At 41.8% G+C, this 21,580-nt stretch overlaps 1 long non-coding RNA gene across 1 annotated transcript in view; it reads left to right on the forward strand.

The window, feature by feature from the left end:
* The window catches only part of LOC142830488 (uncharacterized), a 166,895-nt gene that overhangs the window by 143,828 nt on the left and 1,487 nt on the right, over window positions 1–21,580 (forward strand). The gene's annotated exons all lie outside the window — the stretch shown is intronic.

Genomic DNA, 21,580 nt, shown 5'->3' on the forward strand with positions numbered 1-21,580 from the left:
AAAATATATCAGACATGTGCACACAGTGCCCGCTGTACCTCAGCTGGTGCTGGATAATCAGAGCCTCAATTCTAAAGGAGTTGGCATTACTGAGGTGATCAATCCTCCCACGTTTTGTTGTGGATTTTCCAAAGAAAATGTTAGTGTTTTCAACCACCTCTTCCAGTCATAGCAGGGACTTGGTATTAAACATGGCTCTCTCAACTAAAAGTCTTATACATGTTCGGACGTGGTGATTGTGAATACCTGGCAAGGCAGTCTGCCAAAGGCAAGGCTGGCCTTGAATCTTGATATCTTTGGCTTCAGTTGAATGGCTTGTGTGAAATTTGGAAGAGCAGCTCAGAGAGACCTCTCTCCTTTACTTAAGGATAGAATCTCACAGCAGCCTGAAGGAAAAAGTCCTTGTGGCAGACTGAAAGCCTCGCTTGCACTGTATCCTCAGCCTTAGGCTACTTATTGCTTCAAGAAAGCGAGGGCGATTCTCGTGTTGGGTGTTAGTTTTATTTAAAAGTTTTTTCTGAGTGTTATTCTAACAGGTAAGTTAATCGCTTACATTCACTGACATAGCAAAGGAGGTATGGGGGGGTAATTGCCCTTCTGCTCCCCGTATCATACCTCTGCTCACCTGCTTCTCCACCACCGCCTGCTGAAGCCTCCTCCCTGCCTCTGCACCCCTAGCTTGACCTTCCTCCCTCTTCAATAGTGGAATAGTGCCCATCCCAAACTAGAGGGGGAGGAGGAAGATGCGGTACAAGCTCCCCTGCCCACGTAGGACTCAGCTGTGTACGATGTTCAGGGCCCTGTCACATGGTGGTGAGAAAGGTGCCTGAGGGAAAATGCCAAATTTGTGCCCCCCCACCCCTAACACTCTCGCTACACCTCTTTGTCTATTTCAAAGCATGCTCCTAACATTTCTGTTCCCAGATGATCATAGGATTGGCTGAAGTTCTTAAAAGATTTTCACTTAGTTTAATCAAGATTAAAAATATTTCTCCAAAACTTATATATTGGCAAACATATGAATGTTGTTCAAAGAGAAGATACTCCTAATTTACACAGGTATGCATATGGAATCAGAAACATGTCTACAAATGTTACAATTCCTACTGTAATTAACACAACATTTGCATGAGATCTGGTATGCCTGCTATTTTGTGTTACTGTTTTCAGTAATTATACTTAAAATAAGTATTCTGTTCATTTTTTGCCTTCAGTAGTTCCAAATCTTCGATTTACTGTGCATAACTTCTAGGAGTATCTTAGCCAACACTAGTTCTCCAGATATCACTCTTGTCATCAAGTGCAACATGTGAGTTTGAATTTATAACCGGATAAATAACCGGATAGTGAATTTAAGAAGCCCAGATCAGCTATTTTGTATAAACATTAGACATGCAAAGAGCAAGCAAAATTCATAGGAGAAATCAGACCCAGGTTCATGACTTTAATTGCAGGGTAAGATATTAGAAGGATCTCACTATGTCAAATAAGCTGTCTAAGAAATTGTGGCTTTCTGCTGAAACTGAGTGTTATGTATATATGAGGAAAGCTGCAACACATGCTGCTCGGAATGTGTGATAGTTACATTTTTTAATGACGCATTGGCAGATGTTAGCCACTTCCCCAGCCTAGCATCCAAGAACATGCTAGAATGGAATCCTGCCTAAACTTCTGTGCAGGTGTATTCATGGTAAGTTGCCCCTTGCCAATGATGAGTGGCTAATTCAGATAGTTTGCCCCTTCAGGAAGGGCTAGATGATGAATTGCAGTAGGTCACTTATATATGGAGGTGATGACATAGAGGAAGGTAATGGGCAGGAAAGACACCAGCCAGAAGAGGGCGCTGCAAGGCTGAAGAACCAATTCTTAGACTGATCAGCAGGAAGCACCATGGCAGTGAGTGGCAACATCCTGCACCCCATGATAAGTTACGTTATCCCACATTTTAAAGATGGGGGGACTGAGTCAATGAAGTTACTCAGCAACGGCCACACTGAGGCAGTAGCAAGGCCAGGAGTTAGAACTCAAACCCTCCTAGTGGCTAACTCTCTGATTAACCCCGGATAAAACTAACCTGTCAATTTTGCTAATCTTCAATAATGGCAATAGTCCTCACTTACATGAGTAGTTCTGTTGAAGTCAATGGCAATACTCCAATGAGAGAGAAATCCACAGAAGGCTTCCAAGATGGAAAATGCTATCCTGAGAATGCAAGCCACATTCCTGGCAGTTGGACTGATTTTAAAAAAATATTGAAATATTGTTTAGTCCAAAAAAACAACAAAATGATTTTTTTTACCAAACTTGTGAAAAGATTAATTTCTTACCTCATATGTGGAGTTTTACCAATTATTTTTCTTTGAAATAGGCCAATTTATATTCACACTTCGGTCCATTTATGGAAATGGACACTTTACTGCTAGAAAAGAATCCATTTAATTTAAAGTTTTCATTTTTATGAGATCAAATGAGCAAATGTTGGCAGCATTTTTCAAATTAGGATTGTGTTCACATTGTTGACAAGAGCAAATAAACTTTTCAGCATTTTTTCATTTTATTATGCACATTTTGTATACCGGTTTAGAGTCCAGTTTTGTAAGTTGGGTGGGTGCACATAATTATCACATTGTAAATGCGAAGGGAGTATTGGACATAAAAATGTATTGTTTAAGTTGACATCTCCATGCAGAATTACACAGGCCACATCTAGACTGCAGTGTTAAATCGGAAAAAGATACACAATTTGCAGTACGCAAATTGCGTATCTTTTTCCAATTTACTTTTGAAAGAAGCTTTTCCGAAATTTGGCACATCTACATGGTGCCAAATTTTGGGAAAAAAAGTGCTCTTTCAATAAATCTCTTATGCCTCATAAAATGATGTTTACAAAGAGGGTGAAAAAGCATGTCGGCTTTTTTTTTTTTTTCCGAAAAAGCGGACACGTTTCTTGGACGCAGTGTTGCTTTTCCGGCACGCCACTGGTCTATGATGCAGTCTAGCTGTAGCCACACTTTGGATGCATAATTGCACACAAATGGTCTATGAAATAAGGCCCATAATCTAAGAGGAGAATGAGGGCTGTTAATTGAAGCAGCTGGGAGTCAGAAATTTAAAAACTAATCCTGGCTCCACTGAAGTTTGTGGGAGCCTTACCTAGATTCACTGAAGGCAATGGGATCGACATCAGGTTCTGCTTCCCTCTATCCCACTGAAGGCTTGATCCTTCTCCACTGAAGCTAATGTAAGTTTGCTACAAACTTCAATGGATTCAGGATCGGGCAGTAAACTTTTGTGGCCTTCTGTGGTTCTGTTTGCCCTTCTGTAAAAATGCAGGTGATACATCACTAGCGGGTAGTGAGGTTTACTTGATATTGATGAAGTGCACTGTTATATAATTATCAGTAAGTCCAGTAGTACAATTTATCACAGCAAATATGCCTTTAAGAAAATCATGTACTTTATAAAATAGCAGCTGTCTGACCTTTCAGTCGTGAAATTGATAGTACACTAATCAAATTATCATGTCTATTCTATTTTTTTCTCGCTCTGTCTGATTAAATTGCTTTTTTTTCTTCCCGGTTTTGCAAGAGTCTTGTTACTTTTTATTTTCTACTTACTGGTAGAAAAAATCATTATTCACAACAAAAACAGATTAGTTTATACGACAGGGATTAAGAAATTCCAATAAATACACACTCTGCTACATTCATGTGCATAGCATCAGCTGAACAGGACTCATTAAATAATGCCTGCTGCATTTTTTTCTGCTGTGACTTGGGCATATTGAAAGTTAGAGAAACTGCCAAAAATATCTTTAATTATACACTAGTGTCATCGATGCTGCCAAGCCCGTAAAATATTTACTCAGCTTTTAAAACATTGAATATTAGAAAATGTGAAGTTCAATGTCAAACAAATGCAAAAACATCATTTTATTTCATCAGAAAAAAAAATTGGAAGAGACTTGAAAATACGATTGGGGGAGGGAAATCCTTCTAAATACTGTGGGTGGGGAGGTTGTTTGGGTTTTGTGTGTGTATCTTGTGAAACTTGATCTTTCTAGTAAGAGCAGCTTTGAAATTAGATGCATGGAATTCACATATGCAATCATTCACAGGTGTCTTTTGCTTTGTCAGCTAGAGAAAGTGTGTCTTGTTTTTGCATATGCTGGCTTGTTTTTGTCCTCTTTCAAGTCCATGTACCACAGACAAATATATATTACACTTACACACACATACACACAAACTTAACAGATATATTGCTTTCTGAATCAAACCTGAAATCATGATGGAATATAATATTCTGTGAAATTCTCCATATTCAGCACTTATCCAAATTGTGGCTTTGCCATTTGCTGAACCAATTTTGCAGGTTGAAACGATATGTGAAAGCCAACTGTAAAGGTTTCTTCATCAATTTATCTCCTGTGTCCTTTCATCCTTAACTCTGAACAAATCTAGCAAGACTTATCTTACTCCTGTTCGAAGAGGAATGAACAAAGACTCTCTGGGTGAAATTCAGGCATTGTCCTACTTGGAGGAGAGGTTTCTTGGCCAAATTCATCAACCTTTTAACTAGCAGTATAAATTACTTATGATGTAAGCTGGTTTTTAAAAGGGGCCCAACTTGTAAAATAGTCTTAGGCCAGATCTAGACTAGACCTGGAAGGTTGGCTTAAGGTAGGATATGTAACTGGAGTCAGCTTACCTTAAGCCAAGCTTGGTGGTGTCCCCACAGCAGGGGGCTGACAAGAACAAACACTCCCGCTGGCTTCCCTTACTCCTTGTGGCCGCATGGAGTACGGGCACCAGCCATAGCTGCCCTCAGCATTTGATTTATGGGTCTATACTAGACCGACTACATTGAATGCCAGAACACTGATCTCTAGCATGAAGAGTGAAGATGCGTCCTTAGTCTCATACTACTGTAACCTACCATTCCTTCCCTCTTTGGTGTAAGATGTGTTTATTTGTGAACCTAATGGTTGACAGACAAGTGCAAGATTTGATGGTTTACCGTCTCCCCCACATTCAATGATAGGGTCAGGCCCTCTTCTGCACAGTGTTCACACCCAGAACAGCTGAGAGAAGAGTGGGAAAGAGAGCTTTTCCACTCCCTCCTACCCCTTGAAGCTGGACAAAGGCTGAAATTGCTCCTGAAGTAACTTAGAGCCCCAATTAAATTGGGCTGCTCTGTCACTCCAATTGTAGCAGCCATACTGAGGAGCTGGTTGCTTGCCTTGTGATCTGCTCCCAAAATGGCTCGTATGTGGAGATGGGAAGAAGGCTGTTATGCCACCTGAAATGTTACATTTTCAGGGTGAATTCTCATGTTCCCTTTAACTGTTTCCACTCATGTGAGGAATACATTTTGTTATGTATACAGAGGCAAGTTCAGAATATAAGAATATAAGGATGGCCATACTGAGATAGACATCCATCTAGCTCAGTATCCTGTCTGCTGACAGTGACCAATACCAGATGCTCCAGAGGGAGGGATCACAACAGGTAATCCTCATGTGATCCCTCTCCTGTCACCCACCTCCAGAGAAACAGAGGCCAGGGACACCATTCCTACCCATCCTGGCTAATAGCCATTGATGGAACTAACCTCCATGAATCTATCTAGATCTTTTTGAACCCTGTTAAAGTTCTAGCCTTCACCACATCCTCTGGCAAGAATTTCCACAGATTGACTGTGTGCTGAGTAAAGAAAAACTTCCTGTTCTTTGTTTTAAACCTGCTGCCTATTAACTTCATATGGTGACCCCTAGTTCTTACATTGTGGGAATAAGTAAATAACTTTTCCTTATTCAATTTTTCCACACCAGTCAGGATTTTATAGACATCTATCATATTCCCCCTTAGTATTCTTTTCTAAACTGAAAAGTCCAAGTCTTTTTAATCTCTCTTCATATGGGACCCGTTCTAAACCCCTAAACGGTTTTGTTGCCCTTTCCTGAACCTTTTTCAATGTCAATATATCTTTTTTGAGATGAGGTGACCACATCTGTACACAGTATTCAAGATGTGGACATAGCATGGTTTTATATAGAGGCAACAAAATATGTTCTGTCTTATTTGCTATCCCTTTTTTAATGACTCCTAACATTCTATTTGCCTTTTTGTCTGCCACTGCACACTGAGTGGATGTTTTCAGAGAACTATCCACAAATACTCCAAGATCTCTCTCTTGAGTAGTTGTAGCCAAATTAGTCCCCATCATTTTGTATGTATAATTGGGATTCTTTTTTCCAATATGCATTACTTTACATTTCTCAACATTAAATTTCATTTGACATTTTGTTGCCCAATCACTTAGTTTGGTGAGATCCTTTTGAAGCTCTTCACAGTCTGCTTTGGTCTTAGTTATCTTGAGCAGTTTAGTATCATCTGCACATTTTGCCATTTTCTCTAGATCATTTATAAATAAATTGAATAGGATGGGTCCCAGGATACACCTTTGGGGTACCAGTAAAAAACGTACTGTGGGCACTCTGCTAATCAACAGGGTTGAATTTGAATCTGTCCTGGGTGGCTGCCCAAGCGCTCAACTTACCAGGAACACTGTATCTTATTCTACTGAGGCAGAGGGAAATGACCAGAGTGGTGACTGAGAATCTGCCTTGTAGCCATTAACATATAGCCTTTACCCATGTTTGCCACATGAAAATAACTGGCATAGTAAAGCTAATCTATGGGAGGTGAGATCTCTCTGATAGAGATGTTATGTGGTAACTGTGACTTACTGCGTCAGTTTTAATGGCAACTAGTGAACATCCATGTTTCTGACAACTCAACCCATCCCTACTTTGCAAGCTATGGCAGCCTTCCTTTGAGCAAGAAATTGTCCTGACATTTTTATCAGCAGCATTGTTAAAATAGGAAGGAAATTTTGTTAATATAACTCTTTTTCAATGTCAAGATATTGTCAGCTTTGAAATTAGAAAAAAAAATTGACTAGTGTTATTTACTGGCCAAAGAACAAAATTCTTCTTGTTGAATCATGTGATAGTTTGTTGCCCTATTATTCTTTCTTTCTCTCTTGAGCAAATATTAAACTCATTTTTCTTACTAATATTATTGATTGCCCCAATAAGTGCTTCTCTGTCAAAGAGCTTTAAGGTATAGAACATTGGTTAGCAAAGGGTACAGATGTAATGTTGCAGAGAGTACAGAGTTTTCAGGGCAAATCGTATCATGGTCTTAATTCCCAAAATACTACATTTTCCTTTGATGACATCAGCCTAAAAAGTTGCAGTGATTTTTGGACCCAGAAGAATCCTCCCAGGTGCTCAAGAGGAGGGCAGATAATTTTACTGGATGTCCACAAAGTAGATTTATCTGGTCTGATTGAAAGGCTGCTACTTAGTTGTGGAAGAAAAAACCTGTTTCCCACTCTCTATAGAGTTCAAAAATTCCCTTTTGTATACTACTTTTGCTTTGTTTTGTGAGATTTTTATTTCTGTACTTGCTATTAAAGTAAAATACCTGTCTCTGCCCTAAAGAAGGTTTTGGTTTTTTGTATCGAGCAAGAATCTTTGGCGTTCATTTCATGGAAAGGCCAATGGGTTTCAGGTTTGCCACAGTGTTCGAACTGAAAGTTTTATTCTTTTTATATTTCTTATCTTAGGTTTAGTAATGTAAGGTAACATATTTAAGATTGTAGTAAGTCAAATCCTTTAGTAAAGTATATATCTCCTATATTTCCTTGTTCTAAAGTTTTAGTTAATAAAGAGACAGAATCTCACATTATAACATTCTTATAATGAAGATTATAAGAATGTTAAAGTCTGAGGACTTAATTGCTTGATTTATGATGCCTCTTTGTCTTGCCAATATGGATGTTGATGTGCCGCATAGCCTTGAAAGCCCTTGTAACATTGCTTATGTGTGTGTGAAAGGGGAATGAATGTGTCGAGATAAGGTGCAAAGTTATTTCTCAGAACCAAATGAAGGGGGAGCAAGCATGGCTGAAGATGAGATGATCTGGCGGCAAAGAAGCCATCTATAACCATCGATGCGTACCCCTACTCGTAAGATGATTGGATATTGGCAGATTGACGAGCCTTGAAGCAAGCGGGAATTCCCGAAAGACAATTGATTACAGGATGGGCTTTGGAAAATGTTTAGGGAACACTGACATCAAAAAATAATGTTCCGGTCACAAGCTGACAGAATGGAATACATTGATTTCAACAGAGAAAAGGATTATAAAAGCAGGATGCTTTGCTATGGAACTTTGGGTTCATCTTACCAACAAATCCAGAGGAGCATCGGATTGATCGACCAACAAAGGCCCTGCTCCCCCCTGTGTTCAATCTAACTGGCCACTAGATTGATACAGACTCTGGACTGGTAACTATGACATTGTCTGGCGAGATTCTGTGGCTACGTCTACACTGGCATGAATTTCCGGAAATACTTAAAACGGAACAGTTTTCCGTTATAAGTATTTCCAGAAAAAGAGCGTCTACATTGGCAGGATGCTTTTCCAGAAAAGCCCTTTTTCCAGAAAAGCGTCCGTGGCCAATGTAGATGTGCTTTTCCGCAAAAAAGCCCCGATCGTCATTTTCGCAATCAGGGCTTTTTTGCGGAAAACACTACTGTGCTGTCTACACTGGCCCTTTTCTGGAACAGTTTTCCGGAAAAAGGACTTTTGCCCAAGCAGGAGCAGCATAGTTTTTCCGGAAAAGCAGCTGATTTCTTACAGTAGATTGTCAGTGCTTTTCCGGAAATTCAGGGGGCCAGTGTAGACAGCTCGGAGCTTATTCCAGAAAAGCGGCTGCTTTTCCGGAATAAGTGGCCTAGTGTAGACACAGCCCTAGTGTATGTTCTTTGTGTGTAAGAGTGATTGAAAAGCATATGCAACTGTTGTAGTCTCAATAAATGTAACGTACTGCCTTTTCCCCTATAAAAGATCTCGTGTGCTTTGTTTAAGCAGATAACAACAGCTTGGTTGTGCTTTAAAAGGTGTACAAATCTTATCCTGCAGCAGCCGATACTTTAAAGCATCTGACAAATGTCCGTATGTGTAGGAACGCTGCTGCTCTTTTCCATAGCTGTGCAGACCCTTGACCTTAGTGGTGTCAGGGCTGAGGAGGGTGTCTGTAAAAGCTCTGAAGCACTGCAGGACAGAAGGTGTTCTCCAGGTATCTAAGCATTTGCGAGATTTTAAAGTTGTAGTCCAGGCTCTGCTGCTCATAGGTGAGGCAACAGGTATTTATGGGGTTACTATAGCAGCCAGAGCATGGGAAGAACTGCACGTCTTCACTCCCATGATGCTTCCCCATAACTTCCCTAGAACACTGCTTTTGTACTTAGATTTTGTACCTGGTTTAGGCACAAGGCTGGAGGAAGCATTTCCCTAACTCAGGGGTCTCCAACCTTTTAACTACAAGATCACCTTTTCTATTTAAGTGAGATGTAAGATCTACCTCAAACCCAAATACCCCAGCCCCACTTCCTTCCCCCCCTTCTTTGAGGCCCCACCCCTGCTCCACCCCTTCTCTGAGCGCTTACCCTGCTCACTCCATCCCCCTTCCTCACTCACTTTCACCAGGCTGGGGTAGGGGGTTGGAGTGCAGACTCTGGTCTTGGGCCAAAGACTTTGGAGTGAGGGAGGGTCCCCAAGCTTAGCCTAGGGTGGGGATTGGGGTCCAGGAGAGGTTTCAGTCTACAATCTCTGGGAAGGAATTTGGATGCAGGGGGACTCATGTCAAGGGCAGGCAGTTGGTTCAAAGCTGGGATAGAGATTCAGGAAGCAGGCTCTGGCTGGGCACTGGGCAACTAAGACAGCTTCAGTGTAGTGGAGCAATAGGGTTAAGGATGCCCTGGCCCTGTACCACTCCTGAAAGCAGCCTGCATCTACAGCAATGGCTCCATGGTGCCATGTGCTGTCCCTCATCTACATGTACTGAGCCAACGGCTTCCACTGGCCCCGATTCCCCATTATTGATCAATAGGAGCTGCAGGAATGGTATCCGCAGGCCAGGACAGTATGTGGAGCTTGCTCCAGCCACCACAGGTGCAGCAATTTAGAACTCATTAATCAAAGAATTAAATTTAAGCGTAAGAAAAAGTGAACACGTTCCCCGGATGCTGCAGCGTTTTCCTGGGTTACGTCTGGTATCCCAGAAACTCTGCAGACTAGACATAGCCTGACTCTCATTCTGCTGCTTTCTAGGTTTACATTTAAATTAAATGAATCCTCTTGTTGTATGAAATATAAAATTGAACTGATTTTATGGCAAAACAACAAGCTTTTGAATTTAGCAGTTTTAATAATGGGATAAATTAGAATTCTCTGTTCATTTCTTATCACTCTGTTCTGGGAAGGGAGCAGAAAAAAAGTGAACTCAAAGATGAACAATAAAGATGTTTACACCAGTATCCATCTGGCAAGAGCAGTATATCTTGTTTAAGGATGAACTCGGAGAGGACATGGACAAATATAAAATTATAAATAGTATACAAAAAGTTAATGTGGAACCTTTTCTCTTGTAATAGAGGAACAAAGTGGAGACTTGTGGAATTGCAAGACAACACAAATAGAAATACTCATTTAGCCTTTGGACCTCATTACCGGAAAATATTCAGGTTTAGTATGATTAAAAAAAAAAGACGAGATTGACATGGATGATAAGAAAGCATCTCAGCCCTGTTGGTTGGGATAACTTTTCAGAGAAATAATATAGATCTCAATGCTTCCAAGCATAAGACAGCTTCTAAGGATAGTTAACTTCCTGTAGTTACAGAAAAATTTCCTTGATGGGCAACTCATTTTATATTATTTACTACAGGGTGGTGTTTTTTTAATGGCCACTCTCAGAACCCATATGCTGATTAGATGAGACATTGCCCTCATCCAGTATAACAGTCCCCATAAATCCACATACCTACCAATGCAAGTTGTCATCAAGGTAAAAAGAATCAATGCAAATATACCCATTGTTCTCACCACACAGGACAGAATCCTTCATTTTAAATATATTTTTGCAGAAAGGGCAACAGAACTTATCAGTGTCCCCTGAACAGTTTCATTTTATTCTTTGGATTTAATTGTTGTACCTGCAGACAGGAGTTAATCTTTTGCATGGCATATAAAACTTGTAGAGTGGGAAATTTACTTTAAATTGCTTTACTATTGGATCCAATTTTCATCCTCACTGATGGAGAAAATATATTTTGTTATGAGTGAATAGTTATGTCTTTTAACCACTTCACCTCTACTGCTAAGAACAGGCTTAACAATGAGGGTTTTTTCTTTTTCTGTATATACTCCAGGTTATTTCCCAAATACTTTCTTCATCATCTATGTGCAATCATTTTCAATTACGGTAGTAAGGATTAGAGTCAATTTAGGGATACCAGTTGAGATATTTTCTATTAATATCTTGCAGTTTTTATCTTCAGAGCACTCTGCTACAATTGACCAAATCCATTTCTGACTCCATTGGCATAATATGGGGGTGGAGGTGGGCATTAAATACAGCACAAGAGCTATACTTCTTTGAATACTCTTGTGAGGTGGATAGCATTGTACCTGTGTTGCAGATGGGATAACAGGCAGAGCAGTTGACATGCCACAGCTGAAGGGGGAATTGAGGCTGGAGTCATAATTGTAGTGGAGGAATAGACTCATAGGCTGTCTACACACTGGCATGAATTTCCGGAAATACTTAAAACGGAATAGTATTCCGTTTTCAGTTTTTCAGGAAAAGGAGCATCTACATTGGCAGGCTGCTTTTCCGGAAAAATCCCTTTTTCTGGAAAAGCGTCTGTGGCCAATGTAGACGTGCTTTTCCGGAAAAGAGCCCCGATCGCCATTTTCGCGATCTGGGCTTTTTTCCGGAAAAGACTACTGGGCTGTCTACACTGGTCCTTTTCCGGAACAGTGTTCCAGAATAAGGACTTATGCCCAAGCGGGAGCAGAATAGTTTTTCTGGAATAGCGGCTGATTTTGTACAGTAGAGCGTCGTTGCTTTTCCGGAAATTCAAGGGCCAGTGTAGACAGCTCGCAGCTTATTCCGGAAAAGCGGCTGATTTTCCGGAATAAGGCTATGTCTAGACTGCAGGCTTCTTTCGAAAGAGGCTCTTTCAAAAGCATCTTTCGAAAGAGCCTCTTTCGAAAGATCGCGTCTAGACTGCAGGTGGATCTTTCTAAAGAGAAATCCGCTTTTTCGAAAGAGAGCACCCAGCGAGTCTGGATGCTCTCTTTCGAAGACGGCCTATTTACATTGAAGAACGCCTTCTTTCGAAAGAGGAACTTTCGAAAGAAGGCGTTCTTCCTCATAAATTGAGGTTTACCGCCATCGAAAGAAAAGCCGCGTTCTTTCGAAATAATTTTGAAAAAACGCGGCTTGAGTCTGGACGCAGGGGAAGTTTTTTCGGGAAAAGGTTACTTTTCCCGAAAAAACCCCTGAGTCTGGACACGGCCTAAGTGGCCCAGTGTAGACACAGCCATAGACTTTAAAGTCAGAAGGGACCATTATGATCATCTAGTCTGACCCCCTGCACAGTGCAGGCCACAGAATCTCATCCACCCCTCCCAGAATAATCCTCTCACCTATATCTCAGATATTGAAGCCTTCAAATACTTTGAAGACCCCAAGATGCAGAGAATCCTCTAGCTGTGATCTGTACCCCATGCTACTGAGGAAGGCGAAAAACCTCCAGGGCCTCTGCCAATCTACCCTGGAGGAAAATTCCTTCCTGACCCCAAATATGGCGATCAGCTAAACCCTGAGCATGTGGGCAAGACTCATCAGCCAGACACCCAGAAAGTTCTCTATAGTTACTCATATCATCCCTCCATTGACCTATTTACCACTGATAATAAATGGCCAAATAGTTACCAAGATCATGTTATCTCATCAAACCATCCCCTTCATAAACCCATCTAGTTTAATCTTGAAGCCAGATAGCATTTTTGCCCCCACTACTTCCCTTGGAAGGCCGTTCCAGAACCTCACTCCTCTAATGGTTAGAAACCTTCGTCTAATCTCAAGTCTAAACCTCCTACTAGCCAGCTTATATCCTTTTGTTCTAGTGTCCACAATGGAATTAAGCTTAAATAATTCCTCTCCCTCCCTGGTATTTATCCCTCTAATATATGTAAAGAGTGCAATCATGTCCCCCCTCAGCCTTCTTTTGGTTAAGGTAAACAAGCCAAGCTCCTTGAGTGTCGGATCATCCTAGTGGCCCTTCTCTGTACCTGTTCCAGTTTGAATTCATCCTTCTTAAACGTGGGAGACCAGAACTGCACACAGTATTTCAAATGGGGTCTCACCAATGCCTTGTATAATGGCACTAACACCTCCTTATCCCTACTGGAAATACCTAGCCTAATACATACCAAGACCATATTGGCCTTTTTCATGGCCATGTCACAATGGTGGCTCATGTTGTAATTTGTCCCAATTGCCATTAGCCTCAATGTCTCTAACTACTTTCTCCTTCAAAATTTTTTTTCAAGGTCTTGCATACTACAGATGTCAAACTCACAGGCCTATAGTTACCCGGGTCGCTTTTTTTCCCTTTCTTAAAAATAGGAACTATATTAGCAATTCTCCAGTCAAATGGTACAACCCCTGAGTTTAGAGATTTATTTAAAAAAATTGCTAATGGACTTGCAATTTCATGTGCCAGTTCCTTTAATATTCATGGATGAAGATTATCTGGGCCCCCCGATTTACTCCCATTAAGCTGTTCAAGTTTGGCTTTTACCTCGGATATGGTAATATCTAACTCCATATCCTTAGTCCCATTTGTTATGTTACCATTATCCCTAAACTCTTCATTAGCCTCCTTAAAGACTGAAGCAATGATATTTGTTTAGATATTGGGTCATTTCTAGATTATCTTTAACTTCCACTCCATCCTTAGTAATTAGCGGTACTACTTCTTCTTTTTTTGTTTTTTTCCTATTTATATGGCTATAAAATCTTTTACTATTGGTTTTAATTCCCTTTGCAAGGTCCAACTCTACCTGATTTTTAGCCTTTCTCACTTTGTCCCTACATGCTCTAACCTCAATTAGGTAGCTTTCTTTACTGATCCCTCCCATTTTCCACTCCTTATATGCTTTCTGCTTTTTCTTAATCACCTCTCTGAGATGCTTGCTCATCCAGCTTGGTCTAACACACCTGCCTATACATTTTTCCCTTGTCTTGGGATACAGGCTTCTGACAGCTTCTGCAACTTTAACTTAAAATAATTCCAGACCTCCTCCACCTCAAGATCCATAATTTCTTTAGTCCAATCAACTTCCCTAACTAATTTCCTTAATTTATTAAAGTTAGCCCTTTTGAAATCAAAAACCCTAGTCTCAGATTTATTTTTGTTTATCCTTCCATTTAATTTGAACTGAATTAGCTCATGATCACTCGAGCCAAGGTTGTCCCCTACAACCATTTCATCTATGAGGTCCTCGCTACTCACCAAAACCAAATCTAAAATAGCATCCCCCCTTGTTGGTTCAGCAACTACTTGATGACGGAATTCATCAGCTATCACATCTAGGAAAATCTGAGCCCTATTATTATTACTAGCACTTGTTCTCCAGTCTATATCTGGAAAGTTGAAATCTCCCATGATTACGCAGTTTCCATGAGTATTTACTTCATTAAAAACATTAAAGAGGTCTCTATCCATATCCAAATTGGATCCTGGTGGTCTATAACACACCCCAAGCACCATCCTGGTGGAGGATCTTCTTTCCCAATGTGATTTTTGCCCAAACAGACTCTGTCTTCTCCATTCCATCACTTTTTATTTCTTTACAATCTACCTCATCTTTGATATACAATGTGACTCCACCACCTTTACCCTTATTTCTGTCTTTCCTAAACAGCACATACCCTTCAATACCTGTACTCCAGTCATGCCTCGTATTCCACCATGTTTCTGTTATTCCCATAATATCTGGTTTCACTTCCTGGACCAATAGCTCTAGTTCCTCCATTTTGTTACCTAGGCTCCTCGCATTGGTGTACCAACATCTTAATTTTTGCTGTTTGGCCTCACTCACATTCTTTACCCAATTTGGCACAGACATTATACCTCCAATATGACCTATTAGACTAGTATCCACCCCACCCTTCCTCCTACCCCCAGCTATATCCTTTCTTACTTCGTTTTCCTCCCTCTCAGTGTTAAAATCTGGCGTAGATTACCTGGACATCTCCCAACCGTCTCCCCCAAATTCCTAGTTTAAAGCTCTCTCAATAAGTTGAGCCAGCCTCCATCCTAGAAGTCTATTTCCCTCCCTACTTAGGTGAAGTCCATCCCGAGAGAACAGTCCTCTGTCCATAAATGCCTCCCAGTGACCATACATCCCAGAGCTCTCCTTATAGCACCACTGCCTAAGCCATCTATTGATCATCATAATCCTGTCACATCTTAGGTGCCCTTCTCTAGGAACAGGCAGAATCCCACTAAAGATCACCTGAGCCTCAATTTCCTTGAGCGTCCTCCCCAGCCTAGCATAGTCTCCCTTAATTCGTTCCAGCGAGAATCTAGCCGTATCATTTGTTCCTACATGAAGGATGATCAATGGATTCCTTCCTGCTCCCTTAATAATCCTCTTCAACCTCAGTTCCACACCCCGTATCTTAGCACCTGGCAGACAGCACACCCTTCTATTCTCTTGATCAGCTCCGGTTACAGGCCTATCTATTCTTCTCAATAAGGAGTCCCTAATCACGTAAACCTGCCTTTTCCTAGTGACAGTACGATTCTCTGGTCTATCTCTTGCATCCTCTGGCTGCAAGTCCTTGCCGTCCCTGTTTTCCCTTGTAATCCTTTTTAACCCATGCTGTATCCTCCTAGTGCTCATTATTGGTGTTGTCTCCATTAACTCTTCCCCTTCATCTATGGGACTAGCCACTCTTCTCTTCTTCCTTACCCTTTCATCTTCATTATCTACCTGCTGTACCCCTTCTTCATTTTCCAGCTCCACATACCTGTTCTTGAGCTCTATTTTTCCTTCAGTGACCCATCTTTTCCTCTGCCTGGTCCTCTGAGTCACATGCTTCTACTGTCCATTTTCTTCACCCAGCAGTCCCCCCTCTGAGGCCCTTGATCCTGCTTCCATCTGCATATCTAAGCTTTCCCCTTCAACCATGTCATGCCTTTGCTCCATCATCTGCTTAACCCCCCTTCTAAACTCAGCCACAGTTTCCACCTGCATCTCCAGTCCTCAGATCTTTTCTTCCATCAGCTCTATCAGGCAGCACTTCATGCAAACAAAACTCCTTTCAGGTACCCCCTCCAGAATCATGTACATACAGCAGCTACCACATCCAATCATCCTCCTTGTGTTCTCTACTACTCAGGCCACTTGGCTCTCACTCCGATACACTGAAGAACACCATTTTTGTCTGGCAGCAAATCAGCACCCCAATGTCAAAACAGGGATACCATCAGTACAAATTCAAAGGTGTAAGAGGGGGGAGGAGCAGTCCACACAGTTCCTGATGGGGGAAAAAAATCACAACCCTGCAAAGTTTCCAGACAGCTTTCCCTGACACCAAAAGAGCTGCTAATGCATTTTTAAAGCATTTTGAATTTCTTTAACAGCATCCAACCTCTACTATGCATTAATCATGTTCATTACAAACCTACTGATCAAAATACTATTTTTATTTCCACTGGAATCTTATCATAAGCACTTCAGTTGCTATCCAGAGCATTTATGTGAATCATTAGCATGCTAACTTTGGTAATGATCAAGTTATAGTTCATAGTCAAAAAGCCTCTATTAGATTCCACCCCTATTATCATGGTATGGTTGGAAGCCCAGTGCTTTGGGGGTGTTATTTAAAAGGCCTTATAAACAAGGACATTTATAAAGTGTTTAATGCTGATGACAGTCAAGGGCGCACAACACTAACATGAGACACAGTTATGGAAAGTGTATTTGAATTAGAAGTGTCAGCTATGTGAGGGAGAGGAATAAATTATTTGAAGTAGTTGATTCAAATCAACTATTATCTGAAGAAATAAAGCTGTCACAGTATTGAAATTTATATTTATGAGTTAATGTCCATGTAATAAACCACTCATAAATTTAGAGACAAATAATTTTATATACTCATTTATAATGTCTTTTAATATTATCTGTATGTCTGCTTGGTTAGGATCAGAAATAGGAAAATTTGGAACAATTTTGTTCAAAAATCCATATTGATGCATTGTTGGTAATTGGGGCTAATGTTGTATATGTGATCTCAGCAAAAGGCAAAAATGTCCTAATTAAATGGTTTATGTTAGTGAGAGGCAAGGCTCAAAAGGTCCAATTCAGTCTGGATAAACACACAGAGACTCAATGCCAGGCCGTCAGCTGGTGCAACTCAAGTTAGCTACAACAGAGCTAATCTGATTTATTCCATACAGGGAAGAGGATGATTTAGCAGGCAACCAAAGGAGATGGTACAGACTGAGGACAGAAAGTAGTGGCTCCATCAAGCCACCGCTAAAGATAGTGGGGTAATTAGGCATCACTGATTGCTTTGTGATTATCTCAATATTAGGGGAGGGTAATGGGTCATAAAGCATCTCCCTTTGGCCATATCTAAACTACACGGAAGATCAACACTACAGCAGTTATCTTCCGGGGTTTGAATTAACAGGTCTAGTGCAGATACGCTAATTCGAATTCACACCATTGGCATTGATAGTCCTGCTCTTCAGGAGGAGTAAGCGCAGTTGATGGTAGCATTTGCTCCCGTCAACCTCCCGCTGTGTGAATGACCCAAAAACAACCAGTTAAGAGACATTGACTCCAGCTATGTGATTAAAGTAGCTGGAGTTGTGTATCTTAAGTCAACTTTCCCCTTTAGCGTCGACCAGGCCTTCCTGAGCATACCAACATTACATCAATATGGATTTTAAACCTGAGCATTTTTTCCCATTGCAATTAGAAAGTAGTGTAGGCATCTACATCTTTCTATTGTCAACTTGCAACTTTTATCACAAGTTTCTGCAATAGTTTCCCATTTAAGCCTCAGCGCTTGTACTTGCATAACATAGGACTCTCTGGCTACGTCTACACTGGCCCCTTTTCCGGAAGGGGCATGTAAATTTCACCAGTCGTCGTAGGGAAATCCGCGGGGGATTTAAATATCCCCCGCGGCATTTAAATAAAAATGTCCGCCGCTTTTTTCCTGCTTTTAAAAAAGCCGGAAAAGAGCGTCTACACTGGCCCCGATCCTCCGGAAAAAGTGCCCTTTTCCGGAGGGTCTTATTCCTACTTCGAAGTAGGAATAAGCTTTTTTAAAAGCCGGAAAAAAGCGGCGGACATTTTTATTTAAATGCCGCGGGGGATATTTAAATCCCCCGCGGATTTCCCTACGACGACTGGTGAAATTTACATGCCCCTTCCGGAAAAGGGGCCAGTGTAGACGTAGCCGAAGTGCTTTAAAAAAAAAGTTTCTAGTTTGGATGTCTGTGAAGGGAAACATGAAATCCAAAGGGTCAAAAACCAGAAGGTGAACAGAAAGTCCATTGTTAAAGTCTGATGGCTTCTTTGTGCCTGACTTATGATTTTTTGAATATCTGGTGTTAGCAATACTGGAGCTATTTTTATTGAACCTCCAGGTGTTAGAAGTATCGTGTAGTAGTGATTTGGGATTGTCAATACATCAGAAATCCAGCGATGACTCCACTCATAGGGATATATTGAAGGCCTTCTTGAGAGGGAGATGGGAAATTTTAAAAAAACAACCTCTAAGCACATTTTTGTTCACTTTGGCGGATTGCTGAAGATTTTGGGGACAGTGATTGTTTCTTTTAACTGGGCTGTTTGCCTATATACAGCATCCCTATTCTACTCGCAAGGCTAAGGGGAAATGTTTCTTTTTAGTTCCGAGGAAAGGTTGTAATAAATGTTGATCCCTGCAGTGAACTCTGTAAAAGGTTTTCTAAACTGGCAGTTTTATAATTCTGAGCACAATATGATTTTATTTGATCTCTGCATTTTCTATATTTTCTAAAGGTAGTGTGAAATCCTGTGTGTTCTTTTTCAAAATTAAATAGAGCAAAATAAAACCGAAGATAGTGGGCCGAATTTAGCATTGGATATACTAGAGAAAATCTAGTGTACCTTGAAATCAATTGAATCTCTCTGGATTTGCCCTGGTCTAAAGGAGAACAGAATTTAGTAACTTGTAACAATGTATTTCAGTTTAATCATTTCTATGACTGCATGGATGTCCATAGAAATACATTCTCCCCAAATGGTCACAGATCATATGCTTATTTGAATGAATTATTCAGAGGATGACCTTTTCCCCTCTAGCTTCTCTGCATGTTTAACTGGTTGACATCTGCTGAAAACCACATGCTACTTCAGCAGGCAGAGAGCACACTAGTCTGAATTCAGATCTTGGGCATATTGACACAAATTCAGGATAATGCCACAGATTTACTTGGAGTTATTGGTAGCGTTGCCAATTTTCAATTGAAACCAGACATCATAAGCCCCATTCCCACCCTCTGTGGCTTACTCCCATAATCCCCCTGGTCGCTCACTCACTCCCCTCCTACATCCTCCGGTGGGATACAACTGCCACCTGGGAGTCAGGCTGGGAGCTGATGCAGAACCTCCCTGAAAATTGCAGGTAGCAGATGGCCCCTGCTGCGGGATGATGGCCTTGGTTGATGATGTGTCCACTGCCTGCCTTCTCCTCATCCCCATGCCTTGCGCCAGGCTGGCAGGGAGTGAGGGACAGTCTGTTGGTGGTGTTTTCAGGTAGCACCTCCTTCCCATTCAGACACTCCGGGAGGCCATAACTGGATTTTCTGTGTCTGGTCACTACTGACTAGATACCCTAAAGGTCCCCCTTCCTGGTTAAAAAACCCTAAACCAGGCATCTGGCAGTGTGTGGCTATATGTCAATGTGGCTGAGATTGGAATCTTGTTCCTCGTGTAAGCAAGGGAAGAGTGGCTTTACAACGTCAAACAGTTAAGTATGGTGTTTCCTTTTCATGGCCTTGTTTATTTATTCATATTGAGGTCCAGGAGGTGAGTAGGAATAAATCCACCCACATCTAAAGCACACACACCCCAGCCTACAGGGAGGATCCACAGAACCCAAGACTCCAACTAATTCTGGGGGGCAAATCAAAGGGTATGCCTAGACTACAAGGCATAAGGGATCGGCCGACAAAGGCTTTCTTTGTCACCCAATCCCCGTCTTGACAGCTGCTTTTTGCCGACAAACTGCTGACTCAGCAAAATGTGGCAGCCATTTTTATTCCAATGAAGCATGGGAGATTTAAATTCCCGCTTCATTTGCAATGTCGGTATGTCTAATTTACATCCCTCTGGCGACAGAGGGATGTAGTCTAGACACACCCAAAGAAAAAAACGTAGACAGGTGTGAAGGTCAAAGTGTTAAAACAATGGAAGTGGATTAGGGCACTGAGCAGAATGCCCCCGACAGTGCCCACTGCCTTTGAAGGCATCGAGAGAGCCAGTGGACACCGACCAGTGGAACTCTGCCCAGATGTGTGATACCCTCCCTCAACCAACCTCTACTCTCTGGTCTTATGGCCTAGTCACCTTGGCCATACTCAGAAAGAGACTGATAAGGAAGTCCCACAACTTCATGGGGCCATGGACGGTGTGTGCAAAAATCAATAGGTGAGGGGAGAAGTGTACCCAGAACCCACCAAGAGGTTTTGGAGGAGCTGAAAGAGGGGCTGAAACTTGGCACGCTTGAGATAGACGTGTGATAGGGTTTCCCTCACACCACAGAAAGGACAAGTGTCAAGAACAGGGGTGAACCACTCCAAGGTTATGTCTACACTACAGCACTAATTCGAACTAACTTAATTCGAATTAGTTAATTCGAACTAAGCTAATTCGAATTAGTGCATCTAGACCTAAAAACTAGTTCGAATTAGCATTTTGCTAATTCGAACTAGCGTGTCCACATTGAGTGGACCCTGAACCGAGGTTAAGGATGGCCGGAAGCAGTGCCGGAAGGGCATCAGATTAGGACTTAGAGTGTGGAGGTGCTGTCTCAGGCTAGCCGAGGGCTGTGCTTAAAGGGTCCCGACCCCCACCTCGGACAGACAGTTCTCAGGGGTTTCCCGCCTGCAAAGCAGTCCTGACTTGGAGTGCCCTGAGTGTCCACACTCGGCACATCACAGCACTCGGCCATCAGCCCGGCTGCACTTGCCGCAGGCTGCCATCCGGGGGGGAATCAATTGGGGGGCTGCAGGAGAGCTTCCACCCAGAGGAGCTCGCAGAGCCACCCCAGTCCTCCCCATCGGAGGCTCGTACCCCATTCCTCCCTCACCTCCTTCCACTTACCCCTCTCTAGCCCCCCTTCCTGATGTACAAAATAAAGGACACGTGTGTTCAAAAATAGAAACTCTCTTTATTGAACAAAACTCGGGGAGACTGGGAAAAGGAGGTGGAGGAGGGGAAGAGAGAGGGTGGGAGAGGGGAGGGAAACTAAAATGATCAGGGGTTTGGAACAGGTCCCATATGAAGAGAGGCTAAAGAGACTGGGACTTCTCAGCTTAGAAAAGAGGAGACTGAGGGGGGATATGATAGAGGTCTATAAAAG

This window comes from Pelodiscus sinensis, chromosome 8, assembly GCF_049634645.1.
Source record: "Pelodiscus sinensis isolate JC-2024 chromosome 8, ASM4963464v1, whole genome shotgun sequence".
NCBI classification, from domain to species: Eukaryota; Metazoa; Chordata; order Testudines; family Trionychidae; genus Pelodiscus; species Pelodiscus sinensis.